This window comes from Myodes glareolus, chromosome 22 (genome assembly GCF_982192425.1).
Source record: "Myodes glareolus chromosome 22, mMyoGla1.1, whole genome shotgun sequence".
Taxonomy (NCBI): domain Eukaryota; kingdom Metazoa; phylum Chordata; class Mammalia; order Rodentia; family Cricetidae; genus Myodes; species Myodes glareolus.
In genome coordinates this window covers 22707765-22719519 of record NC_142047.1, presented here as the reverse complement: position 1 = coordinate 22719519, position 11755 = coordinate 22707765, and the positions used below count along the sequence as shown (strand labels likewise).

The 11755-nt window shown below is 41.4% G+C and overlaps 1 long non-coding RNA gene across 1 annotated transcript; it reads left to right on the top strand.

Annotated features, from left to right (window-relative positions):
• The first annotated feature begins 457 nt into the window (after positions 1-457).
• Positions 458-2644, top strand: LOC148118478 (uncharacterized). The gene is made up of 2 exons (XR_015735981.1): positions 458-655; positions 2020-2644. It is a non-coding gene; the product is annotated as an uncharacterized LOC148118478 (long non-coding RNA).
• The last annotated feature ends 9111 nt before the right edge of the window (positions 2645-11755 follow it).

Below are 11755 nucleotides of genomic sequence, written 5' to 3'. Positions count from 1 at the left end.
AAGCAACATACAAACAGAAGGAACTCCTACACCATCTTAGAGTTGTTTTGATTTGCATTTCTCTGATGACCAAGGATGTTGAACATTTCCTTAAGTGTCTTTCAGCCATTTTAGATTCCTCTGTTGAGAGTTCTCTGTTTAGGTCTGTACCCCATTTTTTTTGTTGGATTGTTTGCTCTTTTGATGACCAATTTCTTGAGTTCTTTGAATATTTTGGAGATCAGACCTCTCTGTCTGATGTGCGGTTAGTGAAGATCTTTTCCCATTCTGTAGGTTGTTGTTTTGTCTTGTTGACCATGTCCTTTGCTTTATAGAAACTTTTTGGTTTCAGGAGGTCCCATTTATTAATTTTTTCTCTCAGTGTCTGTGATGCTGGGGTTATATTTAGGAAGTGGTCTCCTGTGTCAATGCATTAAAGTGTACTTCCCACTTTCTCTTCTATAAGGTTCAGTGGTGTGGGAGAATTGTCTGTATTCTGTCAATCATATTTTAATAAAACGCTGATTGGCCAGGCAGGAAGTATAGGCGGGTCAACCAGACAGGAAGTAGAGGCGGAGTAATGAGAATAGGATAAGGCTAGGGAGGAGAAAGGTTCCTCAGCCACTCCTGCGCAGAACACCGAAGAGGCAACATGTAAGCTGTCACACTGAGAAAGGTACTGAGCCCATGTGGCTAACATAGATGAGAATAATGGGGTAACATAAGTTATAAGAGTTAACAAGAAGCCTGACCTAATGGGCCAATCAGCTTTATAACTTATAGAGATCTCTGTGTGGTTGATTTTCCTTGGGGTATGCCAGCTCTGGGGTACCGGGCGGGACGGAAACCCCAACAAGCTGGCCCTCATGTTACATATGGCGCCCAGACGTGGATAGGTGAGTCCACGGAAGGCCTGGGAGAGTTTGGGAAAGAGTAGAGTGGGGTATGTTTTCTTGGTGGCAGCAGTTTTTCGGTTCTGCTCTGCTTGCTAGAGGCGGGCAAGTGCTCTCATCTAGGAGAGGCTTCTTGACTCAGCCTTGGCTGCAAAACCTTGCAGCTCATTGGGAGGTCCTGCCACGAAACACTTGGATGCTGTTGGTGGAGAGCTGAGCGCATGCTTTTCGGTCGTAGCAGGAAAAAAGCTGTGCTGTTTTGAAGTGCCGGCTTTCTGGGCTGTCCTGCCAGGGCAATCTCTGACTCTTTCAGGCAGGCAGTCCGACTGAGTGTGGTCTGTGAGCAGAATGCTCCAGCTTACTTGCTAGCAAGGACCTTGAAACGCCATAGAGTTGTGGCAACAAAAATGGCTACAGCCAGTACCTCCGCAGAGGCTGGAAAGCTAAGTATTTAGCTGTCAAAGCCACGGCTCTCCATATTGCTTAGTAAATTAAAGGCTCATGTAGTCAGAAAAAGAGAGATTCAAAGAGGAAAAAAACCTCTAAATGGTTTACTATGTGTTAAAAATATATGCAGGCTAAAGGTTAAAGTTCTTAGGGTAAAAGAAGAAAGAAAGTAGTTGGGTGTGGTGGTACACACCTTTAATCCCAACACAAGGGAGGCAGAGGTAGATTGACCTCTGTGACCTCTAGGTGTGGTAGTACACGCCTTTAATCCCAATGCCTGGGAGGCAGAGACAGACAGATCTCTGTGAGTTCAAGGTATGGCAGCACTTGCCTTTAATCCCAGCACTTGGGAGGCAGAGACAAGTGGATCTCTGTGAGTTCAAGGACAGCCTGGTCTACAGAGTTATTCCAGGATAAAGATATACAGAGAACCAGTCTCAAAAAGTAAAAGTAAAAATAAAAGAAATAGAGGTTAAAATAAAGCCACATAAAGATGGAAAATGCACAGAGAATCTTTATACTATTATGCTCTCTTTGAATTGTTTGAATGCTGAGGAAGGAGCAACAGCTGCTAAAAGACTTTTGTTTATAAATGCTGCTGAATTAATCCAATATAGATATTTTGAAAATACCTTGGCTTCAAAACTGAAGTCAAAAGGTATGTTACTTTGGAGAAGAGATTCTGCTTTTGTTTCCACAGAAAATGAGAGGCTATGGATTTATTCAGAGTTAAGAAAAATCATCTTTGACCAAGGGAGGCCACCTGAGAAATCAACAGGAACAGATGGCCCAGAAGACAGAGTTCTACATCCAGAACTGATTCAAGACTGCTGCCTGAGATGATCAAGACTCACAGGATACTCCAGTCAGGACGATTATAACTCTAAATTTTCTTTAAGTCCCCATAAGATTATCAGCGCCCCCAACCAGCAGGAAGTAGCCTGAAATACTACGCCCACATTCCCAACAAAGGGACTAGGGGTATTTTCCTATATTTAAAAAAAAAAAAGAGGGAAATGGTGTGGGAGAATTGTCTGTATTCTGTCAATCATATTTTAATAAAACGCTGATTGGCCAGGCAGGAAATATAGGCGGGTCAACCAGACAGGAAGTAGAGGCGGAGTAATGAGAATAGGATAAGGCTAGGGAGGAGAAAGGTTCCTCAGCCACTCCTGCGCAGAACACCGAAGAGGCAACATGTAAGCTGTCACACTGAGAAAGGTACTGAGCCCATGTGGCTAACATAGATGAGAATAATGGGTTAATATAAGTTATAAGAGTTAACAAGAAGCCTGACCTAATGAGCCAATCAGTTTATAACCTTATGGAATCTTGTGTGTGATTTTCCTTGGGACTTGCTGGCTTGTTGGGGTACTGGGCAGGACAGAAACCCCAACAAGCTAGCCTCATGCTACAGTTCAGTGTGGCTGTCTTTATGTTGAAGTCTTTGATCCATTTGGACTTGAGTTTTGTGCATGGTGATAGATATGGGTCTATTTTCATTCTTCTGCATGTTGATATCTAGTTATGCCAGCACCATTTGCTAAATATGCATTCTTTTTCCATTTGATATTTTTTGATTCTTTATAAAAAATCAGGTGTTTGAAGGTGTGCGGATTAATATCCAGGTCTTTGATTCAGTTCCATTGGTCCTCCTGTCTGTTCTTGTGCCAATACCAGGCTGTTATCAGTACTGTAGCTCTGTAGTAGAGTTTGAAGTCATGGATTGTGATGCTTCGAAGTTCTTTTATTGTACAGATTGTTTTAGCTATCCTGGGTTTTTTGCTTTTCCCTATGAAGTTGAGTACCGTTCCTTTGAGGTCTGTGAAGAATATTGCTGAGATTTTGATGGGCATTGCATTGAATCTGTAGATTGCTTTTGTTAAGATTGTCATTTTAGTTATGTTAATTCTATCTACCCAAGAGCATGCGAAATCGTTCCACTTTCTGATGGCTTCAATTTCTTTCTTCAAAGATTTAAAGTTCTTGTCATACAAGTCTTCCACTTGTTTGGTTAGAGTTACTCCGAGATATTTTATGCTATTTGTGGCTATTGTGAAGGGTTTTGTTTCGCTGATTTCTTCCCAAGCCCTTTTATCATCTGTGTACAGGAGGGCTACTGATTTTTTTGAGTTAATCTTGTACCCTGCTACGTTACTGAAAGTGTTTATGAGTTGTAGACATTCCTTGGTAGAATTTTTGGGATCACTTATGTAAACTATCACATCATCAGCAAACAGTAAGAGTTTGACTTCTTCTTTTCTGATTTGTATCCCCTTGATCTCCTTTTGGTGTCTTATTGCTCTTTCTAGGACCTCAAGAACTATATTGAATAGATATGGAGAGAGTGGACAACCTTGCCTTGTTCCTGATTTCAGTGGAATCACTGAGAGTTTCTCTCTATTTAGTTTGATATTGGTTATTGGTTTGCTGTTTATTGTCTTTATTATATTTGGGTATGTTCCTTGTATCCTTACTTTCTCCAAGACCTTTATCATGAAGGGATGTTGTATTTTGTTGAAAGCTTTTTTGGTATCTAGTGTGATGATCATGTGGTTCTTATTTTTCAATTTGTTTATATGGTGGATTACATTGAAAGATCTTTGTATGTTGAACCATCCCTGCATCTCTGGGAAAAAACCAACTTGATCATGGTGGATGATGGTTCTTATGTGTTCTTGTATTTGATTTTCCAGTATTTTATTCAGTATTTTTGCATCAATGTTCATGAGTGAGATTGATCTGTAATCCTCTTCCTTAGTAATGTCTTTCTGTGGTTTGGGTATCAGGGCAATTGTAGCCTCATAAAAAGAGTTTGGCAATGTTCCTTCTGTTTCTATTGTGCGGAACAATTTGAGGAGTATTGGTATTAGTTCTTTGAAAGTCTTGTAGAATTCTGAGCTGAAACCATCTGGTTCTGGGCTTATTTTTGCTTGGGAGACTTTTGATGACTGCCTCTATTTCTTCAGCAGTTATAGATGTGTTTAATTTGCTTATCTGGTCTTGATTTAATTTTGGTATGTGATATTTATCCAGAAAGTTGTTTATTTCCTTTAATTTTTCCAATTTTGTGGAGTATAGGTTTTCAAAATATGACCTGATGCTTCTCTGTATTTCTTCTGTGTCTGTTGTTATGTCCCCCCTTTCATTTCTGATTTTGTTAATTTGGATATTCTCTCACTGCCTTTTGGTTAGTTTGGATAAAGGCTTGTCTATTTTGTTGATTTTCTCGAAGATCCAACTCTTTGTCTCATTAAGTCTTTGTATTTTTTTTGGTTTCTATTTTGTTCATTTCAGCTCTCAATTTGATTATTTCCTGCCACCTAGTTCTCTTAAGTAAGTTTGCTTCTTTTTGTTCTAAAGTTTTCAAATGTTCTGTTAATTTTTCCAGCTTTTTTATGTAGGCATTTAGTGCTATGAACTTTTCTCTTAACACTGCTTTCTTTGTGTCTCATATTTGGGTATGTTGTGTGATCATTTTCATTGAATTTTAGGAAGTCTTTAATTTCTCCCTTGACCTGATGTGGGAGTCCCCTCTGTGTGTTGCTTGTATTGGTTAATGAATAAAGAAATTGCCTTGGCCTGATAGGGCAGAACTTAGGTAGGCAGAGAAATCAGAAATGAATTCTGGGAGGAAAAAAGCAGAGTTGGAGGGACACCATGGATCTGCGGCCAGAGGTAGATGCATCCCACAACCTCATGGTGATATACAGATTTATAGAAATGGGTTAAATTTATATGTAAGAGTTAGTCAATAAGAAGTTAGAGGTAATGGGCCAAACAGTGATTTAATTAATACAGTTTCCATGTGGTTATTTCAGGGCTAAGCTTTCCGGGCAGCCGGGATGAACAAGCAGGCCCTCCTTCTACACTGACCCATTGATGATTCAGGTGACCATTGTTTAATTTCCATGTGTTTGTGGGCTTTCTGAAATAAGTATTACTGTTGACTTCTAATTTTAAGCTATGGTGATTTGATAAGATACATTGGGTTATTCCAATTTTTTTGAATTTTTGAGGTTTGTTTTGTTACCGAGTATTTGGTCAATTTTTGAAGAGGTTCCATAAGGTGCTGAGAAGAAGGTATATTCTTTTCTGTTTGGATGGAATATTCTATAGATGTCTGTTAAGTCCATTTGTCTGTTAAGTCCATTTGAGTCATAACATCTGTTAGTTCCTTTATTTCTCTGTTCAGTTTTTGTCTGACTGTCCTGTTCAGTGGTGATAGGGGAGTGTTGAAGTCTCCCACTATTAATGTGTGGGGCTTAATGTATGATTTAAGCTTTAGAGGTGTTCTTTTACATATGAGGGTACCCTTGTATTTGGGGTATAGATGTTCAGTATTGAGATTTCTTCTTGATGGATTTTTCCTGAGACTAATATGAAATGCCCTTCTTTGTCTCTTTTGATTGATTTTAGTTTGAAGTCTATTTTGTTAGATATGAGGATAGATACACCAAATTGTTTCTTAGGTCCATTTGATTGGAATATTTTTCCCAACCCTTTACTCTGAGACCATGTTTGTCTTTGAGGTTGAGATGTGTTTCTTGTACGCAGAAGAAGGATGGATTCTGTTTTCGTATTCAATCTGTTAGTCTGTGCCTTTTTTTTTTATACGTGAGTTGAGTCCATTTATATTAAGGGATATTAATGACCAGTAATTGCCATCTCCTGTTAATTTAGTTTTCATTGTTGGTGATGTTACTTTGTGCATTTTTCCCTTCTTTGGGATTTGCTGCTATGAGACTATCAATTGTCTGTGTTTTTGTTGGTGTAGTCAACTTCCTTGGGTTGGAGATTTCCTTCTAGTATTTTGTGTTGGGCTGAGTTTGTGGCTAGGTATTGGTTAAATCTGGTTTTGTCATGGAATGCCTTGTTTTTTCCTTCTATGGTGATTGAAAGTTTTGCTGGGTATAGTAGTCTTGGCTGGCATCTGTGGTCTCTTAATGTTTGCATAACGCTTGACCATGCCCTTCTGGCTTTCATTGTCTTCAATGAGAAGTCAGGTGTAATTCTGATAGATCTACCTTTGTATGTTACTTGGCCTTTTTTCTTTGCAGCTCTTAATATTCTTTCTATACTCTGTATGTTTAGTTTTTTTTATTATTATGTGGCGAGGGGACTTTTTTTTGGATCCAGTCTATTTGGTGTTCTGTAAGCTTCTTGTATCTTCATAGGCATATCTTTCTTTAGGTTGGGAAAGTTTTCTTCTATGATTTTGTTAGATATATTTTCTGTGCTTTTGAGTTGAACTTCTCCTTCTTCTATTCCTATTATTCTTAGATTTGGCCTTTTTATGGTGTCCCGTATTTCCTGGACATTTTGGGTTAAGCTTTTGTTAGATTTAATGTTTTCTTTAACTGAGTAGTCTATTTCCTCTATTGTATCTTCAGTGCTTAAGATTCTCTCTTCCATCTCTTGTATTCTGTTGTTCCTGCTTGCGTTTGTGGTTCCTAATCATTTTCTCATGATTTCTGTTTCTATAATTCCCTCAGCTTGTGTTTTCATTATTGTCTCTATTTCAGTTTTCAAGTCTTGAATAGTTTCTTTCATATGTTTGATTGCTTTTTCTTGGTGTTCTTTAAGGGATTTTCTGATGTCTTCCAATTTTTTGTTTGTCTTTTCCTCCATTTCTTGGAGGGAATTTCTCATTTCCTTTTTAAGAGTTTCAAACATTCTCCTGAAGTTAATTTTTAGGTCATTTTCTTCTGCTTTATCTATATTTGGTTGTTCAAGTCTTGGTGTTGTAAGGTCTTTAGGTTTTACTGGTGTTGTGTTGCTCTTTGTGGTGTTGTGTGTGTTCTTACCTTTTTCTACTCATCTTTTCCTCTAGTAGGTGTGGGTGGTGCTATTTGAGATTCTATTGATTAATCATCTAGGTGCCAAATGGTTGTTCCTTGTGGTACAGTCAATGCCACAGTTCTCATTACCCCGTTGGTTACTCTGTGTTCCTGGAGATAGTTCAGCGCTCTTGGGCTTTGACTTATTTCTGTAAATCCTGGTGTGGATCCACTCCTGCAGAGGTCCCTGGCTTGGAGTTGGTTTTCCAAAGGTCTCTGGCTCAAGTCTACTGCCTCAGAGTTCTCAGGCTCAGGTATACCCAGAACCACAGAGTATCTGGCTCAGGCTTACTCCTTCAGAGGTCCCAGACTCAAGCTCAGACCCACAGAGATTTCAGGTTCCTGCCTATTCACTTTGATGTCCCAGACCACAACAGGACCCACAGAGGTCCTGGCTCAGGCCTACTTCCTCTGAGGTCCCAGATTCATGCTTGGCCCTGCAGAGATCTCTGGTTCCTGCCAACTCCCTCAGAGGTCCCAGATTCATGCCCAGACTGGCAAAGGTCCTGGCCTAGTTCCTCAGAGGTCCTAGACTCACACCCAGACCCACAGGGGTCCTGGCTTAGCTCTACTCCCTTGAAGGTCCAAGATTCATGTTCAGACCCTCAGCAGTCTCTGACTCTGGCTCACTCACTCAGCGGTTATGCCCCTGTACCTGTTCCTGGTGGAGTTTGCTGTTTCCTATCTTCTCTGGATCAGGTTGCTGACTCAGTCCTGGTCCACCAGTGTTCCAGGACTGGATTGGCTCCTGGCTCCTGCTCCCATGGAGCTTGCTTCCTCAGGCTCATTCTGGCCTAGGTAGCTGGTTCAGTCCCACTCCTGTGGAATTTGTTGCTGCAATTTTGCTTCAGCCCAAGGTGGAGTTCGTTTGGGTCTAGAATATTTATATGGAATCCCGAAGACACCTACCACCATCTATCCCAAGTCCAGCAGATGGAACTGACCTCAGTGGGTAGGTCTTCCTCTACCAATTAAGATAATTGAGATAATCTGTCATCAGTGTTCACAGAAGTCCTCCCGGGTGATTTTAGATTGTGTCAAGTTGAGATTAAAAACTGATCGTTAAAGTACTCAGTGTTTCTTCAGCATGAGACATGGGTCCACAGGAAGGACTCACTTCCCATGGTGGGTTTACATATTTCTTTCTCAAACCTCTGGGCCATGTTTTTTTTTTTTTCCTATCGGCCTCTTTCCAGGCTCCTGAGCAACCCATTTCATTCACTAATATCCAGAAATTTTGTGTGTCTGTACCTCAGGTTCACTTTGGTTCTTTTTCAAGATAGACTCCAAGTACATTGCTTCAAACTAGACACCAGGAGATTTCTCTCTTGTCCAGTTTCCTTTAGGGTGGCTATCGTGGAGCGATTAAATTTCATCCCATTTTTCTTAAACACAACTCTGTGTAAATGGAGTCTGTTTTCTTCCTCCATCAGCTAAAGACAGAGAAGCTACCATGAGTGGCTTTACAGATTCTCTTCAGTCATTGACACAGTAAAGGGAAATGACATGGGACAGCCATGCCTACTTCACTTACTTGCACTGTATGGATTTGTTTAATACCAACTTCTAATAATCCCAACTAAATGTGTTTGCCTGATCTTATTTTTATCTCTGAAAAATACTTTGTTTTTTGGTACTAATAGACAGTACCAATGGCAATACATACTTTATATCAAAGAGTAGGCTAGTAACCATGAGACCAGGCTTTACAGGCTTCAAGAATTAGACCGAGTGCTGGCTGCCTGCTTCTGAACTCACATTATACCAAAGTCATGCTTCCTATAGGCTTCCTTCAATTATACTGAACACAAGAGACATATAAGTCACAGACTAACTTTGGGGGGACCCCTGATTGTTTTCAGTTTCTAGGCACTTGAACATACTTTAGACCTCCTTTGGTCCTCATGGGTACCATTTGTCCTAGTTTGTCCATGTAGACTCTCGTTTCAGATCCTATCACGGCCTGGCAGCTCCTCTGGACTTGTCTCACTCCCTCCCAATTTTGAAGCCCTAGATATCTCCCCCAATAAAATCTTTGCATAAAATCTTCTTTTGACACATGTTTCTTAGTTAACTCAATGCAAACAATATCAGTTGATCTCAGAAGGCATAAGGTATGATGGGACCCTGCTTCTGGGCCTTGAAGGAATGGAAGATGCCATCTTGTTTGACTGGAAGTGCACAGAGACCTTGGCACAAAGTGGTCACTCAGTTGCTAACTTTTTTTTTCTGGGGGTGATTTATATGTAACAAGCATAGGAGGCTCCTTTAAGGGGTGCATAAGTAGTATTGGGAAAATAAATCAGCACAGACAACAGAGTAGTCAGACAGGTTCTGTGCTGCTGAGGATGATGGCGACAAAGTTGCTAAGAAACAGATAATGGCTAATGCGTGAGAATAACAGAGCCCTGGTGAGAGCTTAAGAAAGACCCCTTTACTCTTCACGGGTGTAGTTACCCTCACGTACTGTTGTTACTCCACGCTTGTGTCTGTCTCCATTCATTGCGGATATGAAGCAGCATCTCTTTTGCTTCTCAGATATAATGCTGTATTAATCAACTCCATCATTTCTACAGGTGAAGCCCCTGTGTGGTCCTTTGGATGTTGTGGGTCTTCCTCCTGACTTCAGGCAGTGAAGTGTCACCACCTAGTGTATGAAGCTTTTCTGTCTTTCAGAAGGTGGTGGCTACCATTACCACTCTATTGTAGGAAGGTGCTGTGGCCCCAGAGAACACAGTTTCTCTAGGTCTCCTGCCTGTTGATGCAGTTGCCTTATGGTTGGGATCAGCACAACCTGAGGAACTGTGTTAAAGACTCATAGCATCGGGAAGGCTGAGAACTACTGCTGTGGGCCATCTTCAAGAAAAGGTTTTATTTTGTGAGGCATGAGTCACCATCTGGGTCTTTCCAGACCTGGAGTGTCTCCTCTCCTTTGGTACGAAGGGGAGAATTGCACTGACTGGTGTGCAGACTTTAGGGGAATCTGGGTGTCCAGGGTTTCCAAATGTGTCATCCCATACCTCATCCCATGCTGAGTACTTCAGGGCCTGGCTTTGGCTCAGGAGATCTTCCAAGGCTACACAGAGAACATCTTGCATAGCCCCGCTATCCTTGTGGTTAAACCCTATGTCTAATTTCCAGCGTGGTCTAGCAATGGTTTTAGGAATAAAGTTGATCTTTAAAAGCTTCCCATAGGTCCTCTGACTTACACGGCATACCCTGAAATGACAACAGTTACCTGAGCCCACTCTTTTCTTCACGTTTAAAGGCAGTTAACCAGCCGAAATCACACTTCAGACTCTACTGCTTCTGTATCTAGTGGGGTTAGAATGTCTGTGCTCTCACACACTGCCCGTACCTCTGGGAGCCTTCCTCATCGTCTTAGCAATATGATGCCATTGGACTAGTAAATAAGCGAGTCCCACAGTTATGCTGGGATCTTCCTTCCCACCCCGTTTACTGTCAACAAACTTAATTTGGGTTTCTGACAGCAGAACCTGAGACAAGGCTTCAGGTTAAAAAAATCCACTTCCCCTAGGTCTCTCGCCTGGCTCCTGTGTCCGGATGGATCGTTGGGATTCTGGTGTAAGTCTTTCTTCTATTTATTAAAGCTGTATATTTTGTATTAAAAAAATCATTATGTAGGAGATGATCTTAGGGAGGAGAAAGAAGCAGGAAGAGAAAGGACCAAACAGGGGAGGAAGATCACAGACATTGGCGCTATCAGCACAGAGAATGCAACTTCCCCGGGTGTCCGGTCGCTGAGGAGCATATGGAATGCCTCCAGAGCCCTCCTTGTCACTGTGTCCTTTCACAGAGGGTTTCTCTCTGGACTCTAACTGTCTTGTAATTCCACTCTCACAGAGTCTGACTGAGATCTTAGCTCTCATCTGGGCTTTCTCCCTCAGGGTGTTAGTGGAGCCATCTAGAAAATAGGCAGGCATGATCAAAGATCAGTACCTCTCAGGGCCACAGGCCTGTGCTGCTGCTGAGAACACTTAGAACTGAGAACGTGGTAGCGACTGAAAGGTTAATTGAGTGTGGCCAAGTGGAATGGGAAGTCAGTCTGTCCTTCCTCATTTTACTGTTCCTCATTGCTTACGGCATGCACCTTGGGACTGTAAGCTTGCCTCTTAGTAAGGAGGTTCATTTCAAGGCCTAAATGTGTTTCTTCCCAGCTGTGTGATACTGGATAAATCATGCTACCATACAGAGTCTCAATTTCATCCTGTACAAGATGGGAATTTTATAACAGATGAGAAGCCTTTGACCTGGGGCCTGGTACCTACAGGGTTTTCTATAAATGGATGTAGAGTCCTTGTTTCCTGACATACAGTGAGGGGCTCCTGAGGTAGTCATGGGTGTATCCCATGTGATAGCAAAACAGAATATGGGAAGCAACCTTAAACATTTTAAGAGTGAATTATTGACTTCTAATTGGAGAAGGGTGGGAACAGATACCAAACCAGGAGAATCTTCACGGTGCCCATTCACAAGGACCAGCAAAGAAGATGATCCAAAGAGCTGGCAAGGCACATATAAACACTGGAGACTCTCATTGGCCTTCATCGTGGCTCACATGACTTTTGAGGTGGC